Source organism: Capsicum annuum, chromosome 11, assembly GCF_002878395.1.
Source record: "Capsicum annuum cultivar UCD-10X-F1 chromosome 11, UCD10Xv1.1, whole genome shotgun sequence".
Classification (NCBI taxonomy): Eukaryota; Viridiplantae; Streptophyta; class Magnoliopsida; order Solanales; family Solanaceae; genus Capsicum; species Capsicum annuum.
In genome coordinates, this window is record NC_061121.1 from 114412109 (window position 1) to 114435336 (window position 23228).

The following is a 23228-nucleotide window of genomic DNA, read 5'->3' on the forward strand; positions in this document are numbered from 1 at the left end:
AGTAAAAAATTAGCCTGGAATGTGTTGCTCAAACCTTCATAAAAATGCCCACGAGCTATTTAGGTCTAAGCTTCCTTACTGGATAGGACCTAGTGCGTGATAGCTGCATGAACCAGAGATATCATAGAAGGTTGGAAAATTGACGACCCTACGCCATCCATGATAAAATATATATTAAGTGTGACATAAGCACGCGGTCATCAAGACCAACCTTCGCACCGACAAATGTGAGTTTCAAGTATCAATCCCTTGAAACCTCCATCTTCACAGCTTAGCTATACAACCCTCTTATAAGCCTAATTAAAACTTTTATGCACATTCCCAATGATTAAGAAAAGAGTCATCCATTGAGGAATATTTTGAATGGTATCGTCATACCAAATAAACAAGCTTGCAAGCCAATGTCATTATGCCAAACCAAACTATTTAGCCAAGTGGGACTCTAACCCATCAATAAATAGGACTACAACACATTTAGAAAATTTGGACTCTAACCTATTTTCCTATAGAATTTTGACCCATTTAGCTAACTGGGACTCTAACCCTTCAACCAATAGGACTTCAAAATATCTAGCAAATTGGGACTCAATCCGTTTAGCCAACTGAAACCCAAATTCCAATTCAAATTCAATCCATCGCCACCAAGGCTTTTCAAAAGCCAATTTGTGTTCCATTAACCTTTTATACAATGTAAGTTTTCAAAACTGAAGTAATTTATGCATATATCTATGTCTTAAATCAAATTTCTCGAATTGGGTTGAGTTTAAAGCCAATTCCAAACTGTTAACCTATCTGGTTTGAGAAAACCTATGTTCCCCATTCAAATTCTCACATCCATGCATTTAAATAGTTCAAATTCATGAAAATATAGTATAAACAATCAATTCCAAACCATGGGAATTTAGCTGATGTAATAACCATTCAAAACACCTCAACCCTCATTCAAAATCCAACAATTAAACCGCATAGATAACAATTAAATACATGCTTCTATATAAAATCAATTTAGGGAAGAGATACATGACTTAGACACATAAAAATTTAAAATCAATTTAGAGCTTGAAACCTAAAAGATGAATGTACGGTGAAACCCTTAAGATTTTCTTGGGTTTTGAGTTTTTTAGTGAAAGACAGAAATTAATCCTCGAAAAATTGATCTAAATAAATTGGTTTATGTTTAAGGGTCGTACATGGGTGAAAGGACCCAAAATCCCCTCACCCCAAGTGAATAAAACAAAAATTGCATGATTTTAACACCTCAGCGTTGCACTGCCTTATCATAGAGGCTAACCTTCGTGCCATATTGCTTATCGTGTAGATTATATTTTGTGACATGGAGATATTATAGAGGCACATTTCCTCCATACCATGCCAATATTACGGAGGGTAACCGATACGGCATAGCAAAAATGTGAAGGCTTACTGCCTTAAAATTCTAAAATAGCCCCGAATCCCTTTTTAAAATTCTAAAGCTCTTTAAATACACCGTATTAACATACAAAAACACAATTTAAGTCAAAATTTAATGTTGAGAACACTGAAGGGTAAAAAATAAAGTGATGGAATTTTTTGAGGGTGTTACATGAAAAGAAAGGGTTTCTCTCAAAATTTGATGTTAAAGACTCTACATTCAATTTTCCTTTATAAAAATTGTTGAGTTCAAGTGTGTAAGGCTTGAAAAAGGATTTACTTTTATCTTTGTTCCCCAAAACTTAATTTTCATCTGAATTTATGGATTTGCTAAATAGGGCTCATACCCACTTTACATGATTTCAAAACTATCATGCTCCTTTATGAATTAAAGTAAATTTAGCATAAAAATTCATGGTTTGGTTATGTTTTTATTCATATGGTAGATCTCATAAAGTAAACATATTGTGTACCTATATTTTGAAATAAAGATAGAAACATATTGTGTTTTTTTGACTTATAAACTCATATGCTTATTTTATGATGAATTTCATATATTTTATGAGCAGTAATATAATTTTGAAGTAGTACCTAACACCAAGGAGTGAAGGTTTAGTGTACCCTAGTTCCATAAACTACGTGCCACTGTAGGTTTTCGTTATTCAGCTTGTCCAAATAAAGATATACAATCATTATTTAGCTTGTCCAAATGAACATATATAGGTGATCACATTATTAAGACTTTATACCATGGAAAGGTATATCAAGCCATTTTGATGGGGACTTTTACATCGGACTCCATGTTGCTCGCATAATTTATGTTGGTTAAGAGAATCTCCCATAGAAAGAATTATTGTAGAACCTAGGTGTGATGAATCATTGATTTTACTAATTTTTACTATATTGCTTATGCTTTATGATATTTCAGCTCCATGTTTCCTTCATGAATATGATGAGTCGATACACACTTAGCATGGATGTTTTAAGATTATGATTTATATCAGTTATTGCTATTTGCACCCGCATATACGCAGTATATTCAAGAAGTACTGACCATATATATTTCTATATGGCTATATTATTTCATAATATAGGTTCCAATGTTCATCCTTAGTAGTACAATTATCCATAATCACCAGTTCCTACCTACCATCAGTTGGCGAGTCCTAATGTTTGTGGGCCAAGACTATGGTTACTTTCAGAAGTTCATCTATTTATAAGTTTAGACTTTATGTTTTCTTTTTTGTTCAGCAGGGGTTTGTCCTAGTAGCTCTTCAGTATGTTTTGAGGAATTTCAAGACTTGTTTGTTGTTCCTTGTATCTTTAGACTTTTTAGGTGATGTTTAGTTTACCCTACTTTATTTAGATTGGTTATCCAAATGAAATTCAGCTTAGAAGTTAAAATTTCATCTTATGATCATATGATTTGGTTTTAATTTAGTACTAATGTATACCAGAGGGATTTCCTTGATCCATTCTCAAGATTTCCGCCCCCCAACCAAATCGATCTCGGTGACATTAGGAACTACCTCATTTGGGCTGGAAATAATATAACTGTCCATAAAACAAATCATTGCTATGTTTTCGGTCCTGTTGAATAAAATGTAAACGAAATGAATTACTAGCCATAGTATATCCCCGACACAACCTATATTCACAAATGATAGTTGTTTAGAAATTTCTCTAAAATTGAGACTCGTGATGCGTCTAAACAAAATATTGGGCAAGAGCCCGTATTATCTCTTCTGTGGTTATGCTATCTCTTCCGGCAATGGTATGGGGAAGGGGAGGTGAGATCTACTCACTGATTTTATATTATATGATCTTTGGGTCTACTTGTAGTTCTAAGCACCTTGTGAAGTCCAAGGGGTTGTCTCGAGGCGTTACAATATAATGCTAATAATCAAATCAATATGAAGATATCCAATCTATTCAATATTTATAAATGTGACCTCAGAAAATCAACACAATATGTCAATAATGTATAATATAAATTTTAGTTGGGCATCATTGGAATAAAGATGCATGTAATACATCACTAATATAGTATCAACCCATAACCTAGACATTTCTATCATGATAAGGAAAGTAATGCTCCATATGGCCTATACTATCTATTCAAGTCTCCATATATGCATCACATTAAGAAATAAGATAGTCAAATGCATAAATAAAGTCAATAATGTCAAAGAAAGACCCCACATAGGCAAAACATAGTATATAATAACATAAGTCAACAACAATAGAAAATAAGCCCCAACACGGGCTTAACATAATATGTAATTACTCAAAATTCATATCTCATAGTTATTTCCCCCAACACATAGCATACTTTAATTATTCATTAACTATCCAAACTAGTTTGAAGAAATTTAAGCTATAGCCTATCTCAAAATGAAAAAATCTAATCCTAAAGTCCTTTAACACAGAGCTTTTCCCTTTTGTACAACCTCAAATCAACTACAAAATTGAAATATAGCATCTATTGTATTAAAAGAAAGCTAATGATGTCCATTTCCCCATATTTAAGATAAGTCCAAAATGGTTTGAAAAAATAGTTCAAAAATGAATAGGATAAAATTGGAATTTTATTTTAGAAATACATTCCCTAAGGAATCCACAATTGAAAACCCACGTGAAAATGAGGTCCAAATTAAAAAAAAATATTTTAAAGATTCTCTACAAAAATTATCAAAACCCCATGTTAAAACTATGATTAAAAAGTATTTTGAAGATATAATCAATGGAAAATAAATAGAACAAAGTTTAGAGATTACCCATAAAAAATCAATGATTAAACCCCCAAAAATCACCTTTTCAGAAGCTTGAGGGTCAAAAAATAATGGAAATTGTGAAATAGACTATTTATACTGTTGTGTAAATTGTTTCTTTGCAAATATAACCTCGCAATCACAAGGGTCAACATTGACCAAGATAATTAAAATGGCCTTCGAATGCGGGAAGGTTCATAACCTAGCCTGTCGCATTTACAAAAGCCTCATCATATTCACAAAGAAGGCAGAAAACTAACCCGACTTTAATTGCTCTTTGCGATTATGCCTCTCACTTTGTAATTGCGATAAAGGAAATATCGTTCTCTACATTCATGACTGGTGTCCCATATTTATGAAAAAAAGAAGGTGCTAGGTACCAGATATCAGCAAAAAGATGTGCATGATTTCCAAAACCTCTGAATGAACCACCAGGATTCATTTGGGACCCTTCTAAAATAAACATTTATAGTACTAGACTACATTTAACATTTTAGGATTAATTGCGATAATGGATTTTCAAAATAAGCTCATTTTCAACAAATTAACCCTCGGGATCCCTTTAAGACATTTATTGGGTTTTCAAATAAATGATTGAAATATAGTCTAAAGGCTCTAATCCTAAACCAACTCTGCTACTAATTCAAATTCAACATTCTGAATCTTATGGGACTGTCAAAACTACCATACGGCTCTCAAAAGATCAAATGTTAATTTAAGTAAACTATGGAACTTTTAAAACTCCTTTAAAGCTCCAAAATAACTCAAACTCTCCTAAAGGCATTGAAAAATATGCCAACCATCCCCATACTCCAAAATAATATGTAAAAACTATGGGGAAATGCAAAATGGTCAAATCACATTAAAATCAAGATTTTAAACTTTAAGTTATTACAGTATCCATCACTAAGACTCTTGTGTCCTTAAACTATAAGACAAAGAATTAGCTAAATCAATATAGAGTTAAGGGTAATTACTATATATATAGATCTCTACCTCTCATGTAGCCTCTTCAATAAGCTAGTGTCTCTAGCAAACCTTATTGAAACATCTTGGGTTTTGGTCCTTAGAAAATTTCTTGGGTTTTTAGTCTTCTACTGATTATAAGACTCACCATATAAGCCGTATGGTGAGGGTATGGGTCAGGTAATCTATCTTGTTTGATGGCCAGTATTTGGTGGGTGAGTTTCTGGTGTGGTTATGGGTCGTATGGTTGGTGACGAGTCAGGTTATTGATCCTTCGCTTAATCTAAAATTTGGTAATATAACTTGGATATGAGTATGAGTGGCTCTCCATGAGTTGTGAGAGTAGGGTACGAGTAGTATAGTCTAACTCGTATATTGGATAGAGTCCAACCTCCCTTGATTATGTTATGTGTATGGGTTAAGGGTACTTATCGTATGCTTAGGTACGAGTTACTCTTGGTGGTCTTATGTTGGAGAGTATTGGGGTCCAAGTGGCTTCCTAGGGAACAAGTAGTGGGTACTACTCATATGTTAGGGTATGATTTGGGTGGGGTAGTCATACCCACCTGCGGGAATTTCTTTATAGTTTAAGTTGGGGGTATTCTGGACATTTACCTTCTTAACCCATTATGATCCCACAACCTAAAACATTATTAGGACTCCATTTACCCTATTATTCTAATCATAAACACTCAAAAACTCTCTTAAATTTCTTTCAAGCACTTGGGTTAAGCGAAGGCTAGGGTTTTCTTCAAGGTGGTTAATTAAGGCTTTAAAGGGTGATTTATTTCCGTCTTTTTTATAATCTAAGGTACGTTACTCCCCCTCATTATCACTTCCATTTAAGGCATGTTTTATGAATTATTTTCATGGTATATTTGTGATATAGTTTTGGGTTTTGAATTATATGATGGGGTTTTGGTTATCAATAATTGATTTATGTTTTCCCATGTTTTTACTTATGGTTTTCATATTATAATGGTGGTTTTTACATGTGGTTGCATGGGAATGGTCAATTGAAACTTGGTTTTGGTTTTGGAAACTATATGCCTTTAACATGTTTGTTAAAATTGCTATGAGAACGCTTTTACTACATAGTTGGACTTTCATTGAAAACTTTGCATGGTATAATATGGTAATGGAACCTAAAATGATTATATGGTTTTAATTGCTAAATGGTAAATCTATGGTGGCCATGGCTTTGATTTAAAACCTTGTGTGGTACATGACCCTAAGTAAATCTAATAATAAAACCTACAAGGTACATGGAAATACCTCAGGTTTTGGATAGTGACATTGCTTGCACGCTATAGTTGGTGTGATGATACCACTTCATATAGACTTAGTTGTTAATAAATTGAGTTGGTGGTTTGGTTGTGTGTTAATGGTTTTAATTAGGCAATAATTGTGCGTTATGATAGCTAACCATTAAGGTTTGAGTCCAATGGATGACACTAGAAACTCATGTTTACTGACATGAGGATTGGTCATGGCAATGATGTACTTGTGGGGTACATAGGAATCCCTTAGGTTATACTTGTATATGCAATATTGAGGGTGGAGGGTACATGAGAATCCCCTTCCCCTATGATATCTTTGATACACGTGAATACACGCACTATGTCCCGTTTAGAGGGTAACACTGGACCCATATAGCTTGTGGGTGGTTCTAGGATGGTTATGCTACACATACCTAGGTTAATGACTTTAAAGTTATGCTAAACTGAGTTCTTTTTCCTGACATGGATTATATATATATATGTATGGATGTGAATGCATATGATTATTTACTTGGTTTTAAATATTGGAATTATTTTATCTTTATCCTTAGTGCAACCTAGAATTCACCCATTAACCCCTCTTCAAGCATTGTATCTCCGACCCGATGTAGAAAATAGCCATTATACTCTTTCTGCTTAGTGATTAGATTTAGGGATAGCTTGTGTTGGATTAAACTAGTGAGCTTCCATACTTCATAAGGCTCTATTTCATGTTATGGTCTTGTCTTGATACTTTGGTTATTTCTTAGACTTTAGTTTTTGCTATGGTCGGGGGCATATCCTAATTAAATACTATTTTATTTTTGGATACAGGCTTTATAAGAGTACTATGGGTTAGTATGGGCAGTGTTGGCATTAGTGTCAGCCTTGGCATTGATATTGGTATTATGGATAATACCGGATGACTATATTTGATTTATGATTTTTCCATTTTGTTATGTTATAAATGTGTTCAGAATTCATCCCACTTAAGGTATAGGGAGGTTATAGTTGGGTATTGGGGGTGGTCTCAGGTATCGGTTGGGCTTGAAGTACCTGACCAGACTAGGTCGTGGTTGGGGTCATCTTATATTGGTATCAGAGCCCTAGGATCATGGTTAATTAGGAGTCCACAAAGCTATGTCAGTAGAGTCTCTTTTAAGGGTGTGTAGCGTGCCACACTCAAAAGAGAAAGGCTATAAGATATTTAGGAATATTTCTCTTTCTTGTGTTCTATTTTCAAGCTTTAGAGTCTAAGTATTGGAATATTTTCTAATTCTCATTTGATCGCTTTTCAGGCATGTCTCGCCGATTTAAAGTTCACAAAAACTCCTCCGTGCCACCTAAGGATAATGTTGATAGGATACGCTCTACTCATAGGATCTATATCAGTCTAAAGGGTCCTGTTCTAGATTATTTTGGAGTTCTACTAGTTCCCTCTAGTCCTTCTCAGACTTCTCAGGCTGATGTGATGAATACTGATTTGCATTAGTCTATTCATATGTTGGCACAATTGGTAGCAACTTAGTCAGAGCAAGGTATTCCTGTTACTCCACCTTCTGAGGCCACAAAGATTATCCAGTTCATGAGGTTGAACCCTCTAACCTTTATGGGTGCTAAGGTGGAGGAGAATCCTCAGGGTTTTCTTAATGAGATGGAAAATTTTTTCTATGTTATGCATACCACGAATATGAATGGGGTGAAGTTTGTGGCCTACCATCTAAAAGATATGGCATACCAATAGTTTGAGGAATGGGATCAGGTAAGGGGTGACACTAATGAGTCATTACTTTGGGAAAATTTCACTAATGGATTTTTGGATTAGTTCTTTTCTCAAGAGTTAAGGGAAGTAAAAGCTGAGGAGTTTATTAATCTAAAGTAAGGAAAGATGTCAGTCAAGGAGTATACCTTAAAAATTCACCAGTTGTCTAAGTATGCACTAGAGATGATGTCTAATATGATATCTCGATCAGGAAGTTTGCTTTGAGACTATCTAATGAGTTGATCCTTAAAAGTAAAGCTACCTTGCTGATCAAGGACATGGATATCTGTGAGTTGATCCTTAAAAGTAAAGTTACATTGCTAATCAAGGACATGGATATCTATAGGTTGGTTGTGTATATACAATAGGTAGAGAAAGAGAAGAAGAAGCAGGTTAAAATAGGGGAGAGCTAAGGTAAGAAGTTTAGGTTCTCTAAGCAGTATGGTGGCCAACAATAAAGTGGAAGGGATGATGGTAAGTGGCTCAAGAAGAACTGGGCAATTCTGGGTCCTATTGAACGGCTAGTGCTCCCTACTTAAAGCTGTTGGGTAAAAAGTTTTTTTATGGTAGTGGCAACTTTAGGGCACAGGGTTCCCAATGTCAGGATAGTGGTGCTCAATCGGCTTCATTATTTTCTCTATTTAGGTTCTGTGGTTGCCTGCATTAAGGTTTTTTTGATGAGAAAATGGATAGGTGCTTGAGCTATGGTCAGTCAAGCCATATGCCTAGAAACTATCCTGTTAGTAAAGTTGCCTTTGGGGAAAACAAGGTTCCATTACTCTGTCTTTAGCTACAGCATCAAAGGGTGCACTATCTAGTTCTGACACTGGTTAGAACCATCTTTATGCACTCATTACCTGATAAGAATCTGAGGTATTGCCTGATGTCGTGACTAGTATGTTGTAATTCTTTTCTGTTGATATGTACTTATTACTTGATCTGGGGTTCTCTCTCTTTTATGTGACCCCATTTGTGGCTATGTATTTTGGTTTTGGTCCTGAGTGTGTTTTTGACCCATTTTCTAGTCCTACCCCGGTAGGTGGCTTTGTGATTGCTAAAAGAGTCTATAGGATGTGTGTAATATCTGTTGGGAGTAATGAGACCTTGGTGGATTTATTTCAATAAGATATTATTGACTTTGATGTTGTATTAGGAATAGATTGGTTTGGATTTATTTGAATTAGATATGGATAACTTTGATGTCATATTGAGAATGGATTAGTTGCACTCGTACTATGAGTCCTTAGACTGTCGGATCCGTAGGGTTGTCTTTAACTTTGCTAATAAGCCTATTATTGAGTGGGTGAGTGGTTCCCTAGATCCTAAGGGAAGATTTATATCATATCTTAGAGCTTGGAGATTGATCTCTAAGGGGTGTCTCTATTATCTAGTTTGGGTTAAAGATTCTAACTCAGAGGGTCCTTCTTTCCATTCGGTTCTAGTGGTGAATGAATTTCCTGAGGTCTTCCCTGATGAACTTCATGGTGTTTCTCTGGATAAGGAAATTGAGTTTGGGATTGATCTTGTTTCCGACACTCATCCAATTTTTATCCCCCCTTATAAATCAGCTCTGGCTGAGTTGATGGAGCTAAAAGAGGAATATAAAAAATCTTTTAGATAAGGGTTTTATCCATCCTAGTGTGTCCTTATAGGGTGCATCAGTGTTGTTCGTGCATAAGAAGGATAGTTTCCTTTGAATGTGTATTGATTATCGATAATTGAATAAGCTGATAATGAATAATAAGTACCCTATTCCAAGGATAAATGACTTGTTTGATCAATAACAGAGTGCTAAATTCTTTTCAAGATTGATCTTTGATTCATGTATCATCAACTTAAGATTAGGGAGGTGGATATACCTAAGACAAGTTTCTGTACCCGATATTGGCATTTTGAGTTCTTGGTGATCTCGTTTAGTTTGACCAATGCCCCAATGACATTTATGAATTTAATGAATAAGGCTTTTCATCAGTTTATGGACTAATTCATCATTGTATTCATAGATGACATTTTGGTGTACTCTTAGAGTAAGGTGGATTATGCCAATAACCTCTGAGTTGTGTTACAAAGTCTAAAAGAATAGCAGTTGTATGCTAAATTCTCTAAATATGAGTTTTTATTAAACACTTTTACTTTTGTAGGTCACATTATTTCTATTGAGGAGATTATGGTGGATCCGTAAAAGGTTGCAGTGGTTAAGAAGTGGCCAGACATACGACTCCAACCAATATTTAGAGATTCTTGGGTTTAAATAGTTATTCCAGGAGGTTTTTGGAAAGTTTTTCTTCTATAGATACCCCACTGACTAAGTTGATTCAGAAGAAGGTAAAGTTCTTGTAGTCTGATGCGTGTGGGGGTAGTTTTGAGAAACTGAAGGATAAGCTAACTTTGACTCTAATTTTGACCTTGCCTGAAAGTACTGATGGGTTTGTGGTTAACTGTGATGCATCCCGTGTGGGGCTTGGTTGTGTTCTGATGTAGTATGGTAAGCTGATAGCCTATGCTTCTAGGGAGTTGAAGGCGCATGAGAGGAATTATCCTACTCAGGATTTGGTGTTGTTAGCTGTGGTATTTGCATTGAAAATCTAGCATTACTATTTATATAGGGTGCACGTGGATATCTTTTCTGGTCACAAAAGCCTATAGTATGTGCTCACTTAGAAAAAGTTTAACCTCAGGCAAATGAGATGGCTTGAGCCTCTCAAGAACTATGACATGAGTCTTTATTATCATCCAGGTAAAGCTATTATTGTTGCTGATGGTCTGAGAAGGTTGTCCATAGTGGGTATAACTTATGTGGATAAGAAGAGGGGGGAGTTTGTGAAGGACATTAACCATTTAGATAACGTTGGAGTTCGTATCCTAGACTCTGAAGATGGTGGGGCATTTGTTCAAAAAGTGGCAAAGTCATCTCTGGGTATTGAAATTAAGGAGAAACAAATGTTAGATCCTGTCTTGATGAAAATTAAGGGTGATGTAGGTGAGCAAAAGGTGATGGTATTTGAGATTAGTGGTGATGGTACCTTATGGTACAAACGGAAGTTTTGTGTTCCTGATGTTGATGGTTTCCAAGAGAGGATCTTGGTTTAGGCGCAAGAATCGTGCTATGTTGTTCATCCTAGTTTGACGAAGATGTATCATGACCTTAAGGAGATGTATTGGTATGAAGTGGGATGTGGCTGATTTTATGGCCAAGTACTTGGTGTGGACAACAAGTAAAAGATGAGCACATGAGGCTCTAAGGATTGTATCAAGAAATTGAATTGCCGGAATTAAAATGGGATGTGAACATGGGTATTGTTATCGGTCTTCCTCGATATTGAAATCAGTTTGATTCAGTTTGGGTCATCATGGATAAAATGATAAAGTCGGCTTAGTTTTTTCCAAAGAGTACTAACTTTTTGGCTGAGGATTATGCGAGGTTGTATCTTTATGAGATTGTGAAGCTACATGGGGTGCTTGTCTCTAACATCTCTGATCGTGGCATACATTTTGCTTTTCACTTTTAATGGTTATTTCTGAAAGGGTTGGGGACTAAGGTGAGTCTTAGTACTTCTTTTCACACGTAGTCATATGGGCAAGCAGAAATAACTATTCAGATATTAGAGGATATGCGTCGTGCTTGCGTGATTCACTATGGTGGTAGTTGGGTTTAGCATTTACCTCTTATAGAGTTTGCTTACAATAATAGCTACCATTCTAGCCTTGGGATGGATCCATTTGAATCCTTGTATGGTAGGTGATGTAGATCTCCTATTGGGTGGTTTGAGGTCGGTGAGGTAGAGATATTTGACCAAAATTTGGTTCACCAAGCCATAGAAAAGGTAAAGGTGATTCAGGATAGGCTTAAGACCGCCCAAAGTTACCAAAAGTCCTATACTGATACGAGGTGGCCAGAGTTATAGTTTGAGGTTGGGGACAGGGGGTTCCTAAAAGTGTCTCCCATAAAGAGAGTGATGAAGTTTGGTAAGAAGAGGAAGCTCAATCCCTGGTATTTTGGTCCTTACTAGGTCTTGATAAGGGTTGGTAAGGTTGCATATAAGTTCGAGTTCCTTCTAGTTTAGCTTTATTCACTCGGTATCCCATTTTTCTATGTTGAGGAAGTCCATGAGTGATCCATCTCAAATTGTGCCTATTTTAGATATTGGTATCTCAGACTCTTTGTCTTATAAGGAGGTCCCAATCAAGATCTTGGATTGACAGGTTCTTTGATTGCGGACCAACAATATAGCTTCAGTTAAGGATCTATAGAGGAACCACAAGGTTGAAGAAGCTTTTTGGGAAATGGAAGAGGACATGAAGTCCAAGTATTCATTCCTATTTTTTGCTTTGGGGATTTATGCTGAAGCTAAGTGTTCTTCATCACATATTTGTTTTCTAACTTAGTTAAAGGTTAGAATAGGGGTGTGGAGGTTTAAATTGTGCTTCTACTACCTTCTTCATCATTCGTTGATGAATGATCCAAGTGAGGGAGAATTGAATCACCCTGGGTTCTGGTCCTTGGAAAATTTCCTAGGTTTTATGTCTTCTGCTGATCACACGACTCACCATACGACCCGTATGGTGAGTTTACGGGTCAGGTAAACCATCTCTTATGATAGCCACTATTTGGTGGGTAAGTTCCTGGTATGGTTACAGTTTTATGGGTAGGGACGTATGGTTGGTGATGGGTTGATTCTTCACTTAATCGAAAATTTGGTACCTTAACTTGTATCTGAGTATTAGTGGCTCACAATGAGTCATGAGGATTGGGTATGAGTGGTATAGTCCAACTCGTATGTTGGACAATGTCATGTTGGACAATGTCCAACCCTTTGGATTCTGTTATGGGTACGAGTTAAGAGTACTTGTCGTATTCTTAGGGACGAGTTGGTCTTGGTGGTCGCATGTTGGACATTGTTGGGGTCCAAGTAGCTGCTTAGGGTGCGTGTGGTAGGTACCACTTGTTTGTTAGGGTACGGTTTGGGTGGGGTAGTCATACCCACCGGCAGAAATTTTTTTACAGTTTAAGTCTAGAGTTTTCTGGACATTTTCTCTCTTAACCCATCATGACCCTATGACCTAAAACACTATTGGTACTTTATTTACCTTATTATTCTAATCTTAAGCACTCAAAAACTCTCTCAAATCTCTCTCAAGCTCTTGGGTTAAGCAAAGGCTAGGGTTTCGTTCAAGGTGGTCAATTAAGGCCCTAAAGGGTGATTTCTCTCCATCTTCTTTGTAATCTAAGGCATGTTACTACTCCCTCATCGTTAGTTCAATTAAAGGCATGTTTTATGAATGGTTTTCATGGCATAATTGTGATATGGTTTTGGATTATGAATTATATGATGGGGGTTTTGGTTTTTAATGGTTGATTTATGTTTCCCCATGTTATTACTTATAGTTTTCATATTATAATGGTGGTTTCTACATATGGTTGAATGGGAATGGTCAATTGGCACTTGGTTTTGGTTTTTGAAAATATATGCCCTCAACATGTTTGTTAAAATGCCTAGGAGAATGCTTTTACTACATAGTTGGACTTTAATTGAAAACTTTAGATGGTATAATATGGTAATGGAACCTAAATTTTTTATATGGTTTTAATGGCTAAACGGTAAGACCTTGGTGGACATGGATTTAATTTAAAACCTTGTGGGGTATAGGGAATCACCCAAGCGAATCTAATAATGGAATCTGTTGGGTACATGGGAATCCCCTAGGTGTTGGCTAATGAGATTGCTTGCAAGCTACAGTCGGTATGACGATACAACTTTTTATAGCCTTGGTTATTAATATATGGAGTTAGTGGTTTGGTTGTGTGGTAATGATTTTAATGCAACAATAATGGTGAGTTGTTATAGCTAACCGTGAATGTGTGAGTCCAATAGACGGACACTGGAAATATATGTTTGCCGATAGGCAGATTGGTCATGGAGACCATGTACTTGTGGGGTACATGAGAATCCCCTAATTTATACTTGTATATATGTATCATATAGGGTGAAGGGTACACGGGAATCCTCTGCCCCTATGATATTATGTGTGGCTACACGCACTGGGGCCCATTTAGGGGATAACGCTGGACCCATATAGCCCTTGGGTGGTTATAGGATGGTTAAGCTACACATACCCAGGTTAATGATTTTAAAGGTATGCTAAATTCAGTTCCCTTTCCCGGCATGTATTATATATATGTGTGTGTGGACGTGAATGCATGTGGTTATTTACTTGGTTCTAAATATTGGCATTATTTTATCCTTATCCTAAGTACATGCTAGCGTTCACCCACTAACCCTTCTTCGGGCACTGTATCCCTATGCAATGTAGAAACCAGCCATACTACTCCTCCGGCTCAGTGATTAGTTCGGGGACCACTTATGTTAGATTTAAGTGGTGAGCTTCCATACTCCTGAAGGATCCATTTCATGTTATTATCTTGTCTTCATAATTTGGTTATTTATTAGACCTTGGTTTTGGCTATGGTCGCGGGAATTTCCTGACTGGATACTGTTTTACTTCTGGATAGAGGCTTTGTGAGACTTCTATTGGTTGGTATGGTGGTGTCAGCATTTGTGTCAGCCTTGTCATTGATATTGGTATTATGGCTGATACCGGTTGACTATATTTGATTTATGATTGTTCCATTTTGTTATGTTTTATATGTGTTTGGAATTTATCCGACTTAACGTGTAGGGAGGTTATGTTAGGGTATTGGGGGTGGTCTTCGACCCCGGTTGGGCTTAAGGCACCCGAAATGACTAGGCCCTGGTTTGGGTCGTGGTACTTACCCACATGAATATCTCCAAAATGCAAATGGATCATAGATACATGATAGATTGGATAAATGACCAAAAAGTCTGGTGGTAAGGCCAAATCATAAATAGACTCCATAAAGGTCCGAAGAATCTCAAATGACCCAATATACCTAGGGATAAATTTGCCTCTCTTACAAAACCTCATTACGCCTTTCATGGGCAACACATGAAGGAAGATTAGATCACCAATCCCAAACTTCAAGGCACAACGCTTGTAGTCGCAGAACTCTTTTGCCTACTCTAGGATAGCCAAAGCCTATCCTAAATCAACCAAACCTTATCCACTGACTCCCAAAGCAAGGGGATACCACAGGGTCTAACCTATGAAGTCTCAAATGAAACGATAGAAGATTGACAACTTCTACCAGATAATTCCTTGAAAGGTGCCATCTCAATACTCAAATGGTACCTATTATTATAAGAAAACTTTTCTAGGGTTAAATACTGCTCGCACTAACCTCTGAATTCCATAACAGAACCGCAAAGCCTATCCACAAAAATCTAAACAGTCCACTTCAACTGACCATTTGTCTGGGGATTGAAATGTGTGGTTAGGTCAACCTAAGTACCTAAATTCTCCTGAAACATCTTCCAAAAGCTAGAAGTGAACATTGAGCCTCAGTATAAAATAATAGACACAAGTACTCCATAAAGTTAAACTATCTCACAAACATAGATATGAGCCAACTTCTCTGTACTGAAGGAAATGTAAATAGGTATGAAATTGGAAAATTTGATCAACGAATCCATAATGACCGGAATATTGTCAAACCACAAGAAGTATGAGGCGACCCACTCATAAAGTCCATAGTGATCCGCTCCCAGTTCCACTCAGGAATGGGTAATCTCTGAAGCGAAACACCTGGTCTTAGATGCTTGGCTTTCACCTATTCAAAACACAAGAAACAAGCTACAAAGTACACTGCACCTTTTTCATAGTACCCACCATTTCTACTACTTTAAATCATAATACATCTTGGTTACCCCTGGATGCATTGAATATCTGGAACAATGTGCCTCCTCAAAAATTAATCTCACCTACCCACCAAATCTTGTCATACAAACTCAACCTCCAATCCTTAAAAATCCATCAGAATCAAGAGATGATTAGCCTTGCCATGCAACCTCTTATCTTAAATCACCCTTAAATTATCATTATAAAAAAGGTGAGCTCGAATCTGCTCAATTAAAGAAGATCTATCATTAAGAAAGGATAAAACATACTTAAGTGTCAAATTATCAATACTAACCATCTGGTTAGCTGGAGACTGAACCTCAAAGGCTAATGCCCTCTCTTGGGTCAAGGGATAAGCTAAAATCCCCATGCGAGTTGACTTTTTTCTCTAGTCCTCTACAACTACATTAGCCTTACTCGAATGATAAAGAATAGTAAGATTACAATATTAAAGCAACTCAAGCCAACACCGCTGCCTCATATTAAGATCTCGCTTATTGATGTAGTACTTAAGACTACAATAATCTGAGAAGATCTCACAAGGAACTCTATACAAGTAATGTCGCCATAAATTTAACACGAATACTATGGTTGTCAAGAACAAATCATTGGTAGGGTAATTTTTCTTATTAGGATTTAATTAATGAGGGGCATAAGTAGTTACCTTACGCTTCTGCATCAACATCGCACACAAACGAACAATTGAAGTATCACAAAACATGGTAAAATGCATGCGCTCTTTAGGCAATGTCAGAATAGGGGCCAAAGTGTAGAAATCCCTATGTTTTTACAACTTTCTCACAAGCATCTAACCACTAAAATACAACCTTCTTATGAGTCACCTTGGTTAAAGAAGCCATAATAGATGATAAACCCTCTACATAATATCGATAATAACTTGCCAAAGAAATAAAACTCTGAATATCGGTAGGAGAAATAGGTATAGACCAACCACAACTCATTTCTATCTTGGTCGGATCAATTGTAATACAACTCTTAGTTACCGCATAATTAAAGAAAGAGATAGAATCCAACCCAAACTCACAATTTGAAAACATAGCATTCGACTAGTCATCATATAACCTTTAAAGTACAATCTGCAAATGCTTCACATGATCAACTTCATTCTTAGGAAAGAACCAAGATTTCATCTATAAATACACTCATAAAAGAGTTGAGATACAATTGAAATACCCAGTTTATCAACTCAATGAATGCCGCAGGTGTATTGGTCAACCTAATATACATAACTTAAAAATAATAATGGCTATCTTCAATCGGTGATACCTGAATCACATATTAATCTTGGAAAACATTAAAGTACCCTAGAGCTGGTAAAGAAGATCATCAATGTGAGGAAGAGGATACTTTTTATTACTTTCACTTTGTTCAATTTCCTATAATCAATACACATATGGATAGAACTATATTTCTCTTTCAAAATAAGACCGAGAATCCCAAGGAGATATACTAGGTCTAACCCCTAACTCAACAAATCCTACAACTGCTCCTTCAATTATTTTAACTAAGTTTTGTCCATCTTATAGGGTGGGAAAAAAATAGGATTGGTGCCTGACTCCATATCAGTAGCCAAATCAATATCCCGATCAGGAGGCACACCAGGCAAATCCATAGAAAACACAATCATGAACTCATAAAAAATCTATATAGAATCCAAGTTGGTAGTGAGTTAGTACTACTATCATGTACATATGCCAAATAAGGCAAATACCTGATCTCTACCATGCAATGAGTATGTAAAAAGGTTATAAATCTTTTTGGATCCAAATTATATGTATGCTTCCAAGGTAACCTTAGTACACCAAGTGTTGCTAAGGTCACGATCTTGTCATAATAGTTTATAATAGTATGATAGGGAGATAACCAATCCATATCAAATTAACATCAAAATCAACTATATCTAGGATAATAAAGTCTACCTAAGTCTCATGGTATGCAAAGGTAACCTCACAAAATTGGTATACCCAATCCATCACTAAAGAATCTACTACGTGGGTAGAATTATAAAGAGGCTCAACAAGGGGATCATATTTAACATCTAAACTAGAAGAAAAATATGTATACATTCAAAAAATGTAAACCCCAGGGTCAAATAATAGGGAAGAGATCTATAGAAAATATGGACGATACTTGTAATAACTAAATCAGATGTCTCTTGCACGAGTCTCCCAAGTATGAAATAACATAGACCACATTCGCTCCTAGACTGATTGAAGCCAAACCAAGGCCTTATCGTAATAGGCATCTCAAGCCCAACAAGGACTAGAGATTACCCCGCTACCTAATCTAACCAACCTATATATACGTTGAGTTAGATTAATTCTGAACATATAATAAGATAGAGTAACTATCAACTAAAAGACTATGGGATAGGTCAATGACTATGGCTAACCCATACAAGTCTAACCATCCAATGCCAACCGACAACCATAACCAAAACTGAAATAATAACCAAGTCCATATCCATATCATAAGAATATAGAACAATAACAAATCAAATAAAGTCATATAATATTAACCTCAATGCCAATACCAATGCCAAGGATGACACCAGTGTCGACACAACCCATACCAACCCTAATAGTCTAAAAAAGCCTCTATCCAAATTCAAAACAACACCTGGTTGGGACCTGGCCCCAACCATAGCCAAAACTAATGAAAAAATAAGAAACAAAAACTAGAAATAGATCCTTCCAAAGTATTGAAGCTCACCAATTTAAGTCAACAAAAGCTATTCTCAAAGTCCAATCACTGAGTAGGAGGTGTAGTAGTACCAACACCTATATCGGGTGGGGATATAGTGTTGCACCTAAGTATACAAACAAGTATACATGGTCTCACCATGTAATACAATGGACTTAAATAAAGCCAGATATCGATCCCTCAGAGACTTGTGTTGACAACTATTCTATTATAGTTTACTATTGAGAATAAATTAATATGAACGAAACCAAAAAAGTTTGTGATTGTAAATAGGAAATTAAAGTAAACAATGCAATAAAGTATGTGCTTGGACAATTAATGAATAGAAACCCTTGGTCAAGGCTCTAGAAACAATCTTACTACACAATTTAACTTTATTCATTAGACTACTTATCTTGATTGTTGATTCGTAGGGTTTATTGTTGAAATATCCTGGGTTTTGACCTTTGGAAAATTTCTTAGAATTTTGTTCTCTGGACCCAATACGACTAATGGGTATGAGCCGTATATTGGGGTACGAGTTGTATGGTCTTATCGTATACTGACCAGTGTTAGTTGGTAAGATGGTTTTGGTCACTAGAATTGGTATCAATTAGGGGTATGAGTCATAAGTTCTTGGTACGAGTTGTATAAGGGACTCGTATAGTGGGCAGTTTTTGATCCTCCTGGTATTTCATTCTTCCAGAGATATGGGTCATGGGTATGAATCACATATTGTGGTTACGACTTGGTTGGATGAGTCATATAATGTATAGTTTCTGATCCAAGGTTAAGAATTTGATACTAGTGGTGGGTGCCAATCGTATTGGGAGGGTACAATTCGTGTGGGTTTGCTGTATCCCTGTGATGGGATTTTAAGGAACTTAAGTGGGGGTATTCTGGACACTTTCCTACTTACCCTAATTAGGACCCATGACTTCTAATACACTTAGGAGGTCATTAACCCTATTATTCTAGTCATTAACACTTAGAAACTATTCCAAAACACTCCATAATTCTATCAAGAGCTTTTGGGGCAAGAAGACTAAGGTTTTATCATGAGGATTGTTTTGGGGTTTGACTCGATGATTTCTTTCCATCAATTCTTTGGTCTAAAGCATGATTCTCTTTCTTAATTTTAATTTCAACTAAAGAAATGGTTTACATGATTGATTTCTTAGTTTTACTATTCCATAATTATGGCTTTCAACTATTATTTGAGGGTTTGATATTAATTGCTTGGTTATGGTTTCCCATGTTTTTAATTATATTTTTATATGTATTAATAGTGGTTTTGGAAAATTGGATTGCATGGTATTGGTTTAATGGTCTTTGGAATTTTTTTGGTTATATTATGCCCCAAAGGTGTTTGATAAAATGCTTGTAAAGATATGTTTATTGCATTGTTTTTTTTAATGAAACTCTTGCATAATTTAAACTTTGTAAAGGAAATTTGCATGGTTTAAATGGTTTGAAAAGGATAAAGTTAAATGGTTATACTTTTAGAGAACATGGAAGTCTCCTAAGTGGTTTAATGTGGTATATGGAAGGGAACTTGAAAGTCCCTTTAACCTATATGGTTTGGCTATAGATATTACTTGCAAGTAAGGGGTAGTATAAAGATACCACTAATGTTGGCCCTAGTTAATAAAATGGTACATGGATTCTGTTGGCTATTTGGAAAAGATTTTAATTGGTCATTAATGGCAGGGTGTGTAGAAAAGCCGTAGAAGGTGGCTATCTCAGGGGACCAAAACTGGAAACTCATACTTTCCGATATGAGGATTGGTCATAGTGGACCATTTGCAAAATGTCATACTATTGGGGGATGTACTAGTTATCCCATAGTATACTTCCCTGGTCGTGTAGCTACATGCACTAGGGCCCTTTCAGCAGGGGGAGCTTAACCCATACAGCCCGTGGGTGGTTAGGAAAGCCAAGCTACACAGCCAAGGTAAAGGTTTTCAATGCATACTAAAATCGATTCCCTTTCTTGGCACTTATATATGTATGGTTGTATGCATTACTGATGGTTTTACTTGGTTTTATAACTGGTATTATTTTATTGTTATCCTGAGATTCATGCTAGAAGTCACTTACTATCCCCATCTACTAGCAGTTGTATACCCACGCTATGAAAGAACCGACCATTCTACTCCTTCTGTTTAGTATGCAGATTTGGTATCAACATTTGGACTGAAGTGGTGAGCTTTCATACTTTTGGAAGACTTAATTTCATGTTATGGATTTGTAGACATTTTTATTTCATTTTGGATATTGGTTTTTTCCATGGTTGGGGGTATGTACCAACCGAATTTGTTTACTCTTTTAGATAGAGGCTTTATGGTACTTCGGGGGGTTGGTATGGGTAGGATCGGTATTGGTGTCAGCCTTGGCAATGGAATAGGCTGGTGGGATGACACCACATCACAAGATTTCTCACTGTTCTATCATATTATATTTTGGTATTAATTATATTAAATTTTGTTGAACTTATTTGGTTATGGACTAGTTTATGTCCTATGTTTTGGTTTGGTATGGTTGGAGATTTGTCTGATACGGTTGGACTCGGTTGGGTCGATTATGGTTGTGACCCTATCCCAGAGTCTTGATGAGAACATTTATGCTATCTTGATATATGTTGAAAATTCAACCCATCAAAGGCTGGAATAAAGTGGATGGGTTGGGTAACAGGGGGCGGTCCCCGTTTCTGGTTGGACTTGGGATTCCTATTATGAAAAGGCCCGGGGTTGGGTCGTATCGATTGTATAATCATGGTCTCCCGACCTCTAATTTTCTACCTAACAGGACATTACACCTACATCGTTGAGTGGGGATGTAATAATCTATTTAGATTCATGAAGATGTCATCCTTCAAATGAACCAAGAAAGGCTTCTAGGTATATCCTTATCCTAGACTCTAATTCAAATTCCTTATTTTATAAAAGAATAAGAACCTTACTCTATTTATCCCCATGTTCTATCTTTTTATTCCCCCTCCCGAGCTCACAAGGTTGAAAATTGGTATATTCTAAGGGTAAAGAATCCTTAAAATAGTTATAAAAAGGATAAATAAACAACCAATTATGATAATCAATCAAAACCAAATCAATTCAAAGCAATAGTTATCATGTTCTTGGCCTTAACCTAGGAAAGAGGGCTTTTAGCCGCTAATGGACATAATCGTAATTAATATGAATGAATCCACAAAACATCTAAGCTAAAATAAGAAAACACCTAATTTAAGTGTTTTCCAGCCCCTCTATAATCTTCCAAGTCGTCCAAGGTGTTTAACAATGAGTTCAAGTGTCCTATTTATCGGATGAGGACTTTTGGCCGTAGTGGGAGAATGGTCCGCAACGCACCACCCAATCAAATGGAGTAGGGGTAACCATGATATGATTATTATTATGGAATATGGGTCTTGACGAACTTCCAATTCCCATGGAATATGGGTTGTGACGCCCCTCTATCGCAAGGGCACACTGGAACATCTAATTTGATGTCTAAACTTTATCTTGTGCATTTGTCTTCCATCTCAAGCTTTTTGGTGTTGTTTAAACTTGATTTAAAACTCTTTAATCATCCATGTATCACCATAATTAAATCACCAATAATCCTATAGCATTAAACACCACACATTAGGGATCAACACAACACACAATCTATAACAGTGAATTAGAAACTTAAGCTAAAAACTAGTCCTTCCCACTTTGATCATTAGCTTATTGTATTGGCTCTTGGCTTGATTAAATTAAATTTTGAACACTATAAAAAAGTTATTATACACATAATTATACAATAAAACCATTAGGAACTCGTTAAAGACATTAGAATCCATTGCGATCAACCAGAACAACACCTAGCTCAAGCTAGTAACACTAGTTTTCTCATTTGAACTCTAAGTGACCAATTTAAGTACAATATTATTTGGAAAACACCTTGAACATTATAATTAAATACTTAAACCATTATATTCTCATTTATATCATCATTAACATATTAAGCACACAAGTTATCCTCAAAATAAGGCTAAATTAGCTTGGATAACAACACCGAGGTGCATAAATCTACCTCAAATCACCACCCCACACTTAAAGCCTTTTTCATCCTCGAACAAATATTTACTATAAGAATCATAATTAGAGGAGAATCTACTCTTATAATACAATAAAGTCACTCAAGCTAGTACTACAATGACTACATAGAATGCAATTTTCCACACTAAGCATGTTACAAACACCATTGAAAGTTCAAGAATACTACTTCAAAACATCCTAGGCTAAAGAATTGACCCACCTAGTTGGCCAAATCATACATATTGTTACCCATAAATGTGTGCCCTCATGACAAGAGAGTTACCTATAATCACTCACATAAATAAAATTTATAACAGAATGGGTACCAGATCAAATTATGCTCATTCTCACAAAGAATTCACAAGTTACATAAGATGAACCATAGACTTGACCTTAGTGTAGTAATCAACTAATATCAAAATGATGAAGCTTAGAATTAGATAGGTCTTTAAAGGTTGTAATGTAGGCTAAGGGATGGGTAGGAACTATTCTAGCCAGTAATAGTGACTTTCTTCCCTGAGCA